The sequence below is a fragment of the Sphaeramia orbicularis genome, chromosome 19, assembly GCF_902148855.1.
Source record: "Sphaeramia orbicularis chromosome 19, fSphaOr1.1, whole genome shotgun sequence".
Taxonomy (NCBI): Eukaryota; Metazoa; Chordata; class Actinopteri; order Kurtiformes; family Apogonidae; genus Sphaeramia; species Sphaeramia orbicularis.
Genome location: NC_043975.1, coordinates 4612637 through 4616104, shown reverse-complemented (window position 1 = coordinate 4616104; position 3468 = coordinate 4612637). Strand labels below are relative to the sequence as shown.

The 3468-nt window shown below is 38.3% G+C and overlaps 1 protein-coding gene across 2 annotated transcripts in view; it reads right to left on the bottom strand.

Moving 5' to 3' along the window:
* Positions 1-1844: 1844 nt before the first annotated feature.
* The window catches only part of LOC115410607 (melanopsin-like), a 63060-nt gene continuing 61436 nt past the window's right edge, over positions 1845-3468 (bottom strand). For both annotated transcript variants that reach the window (XM_030122327.1, XM_030122329.1), the window contains exon 12: positions 1845-2360. The gene's annotated coding sequence lies outside the window, so the exon portion shown is untranslated. The remainder of the gene's footprint in view (positions 2361-3468) is intronic.

Here is a 3468-nt window from a genome sequence, read left to right as displayed (position 1 = left end):
CTGTCGAGTTTTCAGTATTGTTGAATCTAATTATTGCATATTGTTGATAATTATATGCGGCTGGTTATCGCTGAGTTCAGTGTAATGATTTCTGTTCATAACCAGGGTGTGATTTGTTGGGGGGTGGGGTGGGAGGAGATCAAACTCCCCCTCTGGTTTTTACATCCCTACATATATAATTTATTCTGCTCCTGTGTTTTTGGCTAACGGTGTGGACATGAAGGTACCACAGGACCCTGGGGCTGAACATTCATTCATTCATTGTTCAGTCAGTGTTTCCTTTTTTCGTCTGACTCTGATGATTTTGTGGTTCTGCAGAGAACGGAACTTGGTTTTGTTCCTGTGCGGTGACATATGGTGGTCTGGTCTCAGACTGGGACCTGGTTAAAGGTGTCTTCCAGCAGGTGTTGGTCCTGCTGTACCTTCAGAGGGAGTGCCTGTGGTCTGCTGGCTACTGTCGACTTAAAAAAGAATTAGACCTGTTGATTAGTTGTTTTTTCATGATTTAAAAAAACAAAACAAACAAAAACTAGAAAAGCACTCGGAGAGCACAGATCAGTTACCCCCCCCCCCCCCCCCCCCATCACCACCAAAATTTTATCATTTCTTCCTTGTCCCAGTATCAACATTTCCTGAAAATTTCATCAAAATCCTTCCATAACTTTTTGAGTTGATCTTGTTAGCAGACAGACAGATGGACAAACAAACAAACAAACCCCGATGAAAATATAACCTCCGCCGTTCCTTGGTGGAAGTAACCCCCCCCCCCCCCCCCCCCCTTCTGTTTTTTGGGTTTCTGTAAATTGGCTTAAAATTTGATTTGATCTATCTCCCCTTTATGTGAAGCACTTGGTAACATGTTGTTTTAAAAAGTGCTATATAAATAAAGCTTTATTTACTTGTTGGGTGTTCCCGGTCTGCAGTGGTCAGTACCAAAAATGGACTAAAAATGGACATCCCAATCTCAGGACCATTGACCATCTACAGTTAGTCCGATCCACACAGGTCCACAATAGCATTAACATGTATTGAATTACATGGTCTGTTAGCTAGCATGCTAATTAGCTCAGGCATCTGTTATTAATGTTTCTCTCTGTTCTTTTTGTTTTGTTTGTGAAGCATCTTTGAGTGTTCAAAAAAGTGCTATATAAGTGTGATGTATTATTATTATTATTATTATTATTATTATTATTATTATTATTATGAACAGTTGACTATTAGGGGCTCAGGAGTTGGAGCAGGTGGTCCAATAACCGAAGGGTTGGCGGTTTGAATCCTGCTCTGTCCTAGTCATGTGCTGTTGTGTCCTTGGGTAAGATACTCCACCCACCCACACGTGTATGAATGCGTTTGAATGTTCGGTGGTGGTGGGAGGGGCCGCAGCTGTGTGTACATGTGTAGTTTACCACCACCAGAGTGGGAATGAATCATGGATCCGCCGTACGCGTTGACAAAAAAGCGCTATATAAACCTAGGAGGAGGATTCTGTTGGGTTTCTGTAAATTGGCTTAGAGTCTGGTTTTGACCAACTCTATACATAAAGTGTCATGAGATAACTTTTTTGTTGTGATCTGGTGCTATATAAATAAAATTTGATTGATTGAGTGATTTGATTGGTTTTCCCCTGTAAGTCGCTTTGGAAAAAAGCGTCTGCCAAATGCATAAACACAAAACATAAACATAAACCTAACCCATTATTACTATTTATTAAGGCGCTGAAATGCCCTGATGGTGTCAATAACACACTAAGGTTAACATTTTCAATTTCATTGTGTTTCTGTGAGACTATAAAGGGTTAAAACATCACATCTGGACTGAACATGATTAGAAATGACAAACCAGACCAGTCTTTCTTCACATCTTTATTTAGAAAAATAAATAAAAACACAAAACATCTTGTACAAACAAAACTAAATCACCATGAAACCATCACTTCATAAAAGCTTCACTTCATTAAAGCCATATTTAAACTTTATACATATATATATTTAGCATTTTCTCTAATGCCAAAAGGTTCGTCGTAATATTTCAAACATATTCATTATGTAATTTTGTACATTCATTAACGTGCGCTGCAGGACAAATGTGAATTAAAGTCGACTTTAACCAAACGATATGGCATCAGGGTGGATTGATTCAGTCTGAACAGGTTTTACAATCGTAGTCAGAGGTGCAGCAGGCGTAGAAAGATCAAGACGTGGTTGAAAAGAGCCTGAAAAAGACGAGGTAAAGTGACGGGAACGATGGAACGGAGGTGGTGATGGAGGAGTTGTGCATCTGGACGGAAGGTTTCACACCTGGGCGCTTTGTTTCCGTCGTAAACTTTGCGTGTTTTCCCGTTGGTCGGGTTCTTTTTTTCACTAAGAGAAAAACGCAAGTGAACAAAACATCACTATGCATCATGGGAGAGTTTTACTGTACTGGTCAGTTGGGTCACGGGTGGAAAACGACAGTTAACAGCACTGATCGTTAGCCTAAGAACATAATTAAGTCATACAGTTTATGGACAAAAGTATGTGGACACGTTAAATTCAGGTGTTTCTTTTCTAACAGGGGTCTGGGATACAAAACAATAATGACTAATGTCAGATTATACAGGGTGTCCCATAAGTCTCCACACATAGGAAAATAAACGTTTCTTGACATAAACCATTTTTATTTATATAATATGCTCTATATGACTGCCATTTGGTCGGGAACACATTTCAATGCGTGTCTGCTGAAGAACTATAAAGAAATATAAAGAAATACATGTTAGAACCATATCTGTATGGAATGTATTATGTCTCCTGTGTATGGAGACTTATGGGACACCCTGTAGTTTTATATTGGGATAAATATCATCACATTGATTATTATTATTATTGTTGTATTATTGGTAAACTGGACAAAACCATGGAAAACAAGTGCTTCCAGGCACAACAAACCCCGCCCCTTGCACATATTGTTGCTTATTTTGTCATCGAGCCAGCTGATGTCGTCATATAATCGCTTCTATATATGTGCCAAGTTTGAAGTAAATTGAAACAAAATATATGTTCTTATAGACATGTGAAATTTCACCCATTATGAGTAAATGGGAGAAAAAAAGAGATTTAAAAATTCATCAAACATTTGAACTTTGACCTACTTTTCCCAAAATGTAATCACATCTATTCTGGGTCACTGACAATCTATAAACTCAATTTGGTTTGAATTCAACCAATAGTTTTGCTGCTAAAGTGTTAAACAAACAAACAAACAAACAAGCAAGTGGTTCCAGGCTCAACAAGCCCCGCCCCTCACATATTGTATCTTATTTTGTCATCGATCCAGCTGATGTCATCATGTCTATGCCTGTGCTGATGTCATCATATCAACTGCCTCTATATATGTGCCAAGTCTGAAGTAAATTGAAACAAATTGATGTTTTTATAGACATGTGAAATTTCGTCCATCATAAGTAAATGAAAAAAAAAACCAAGATTT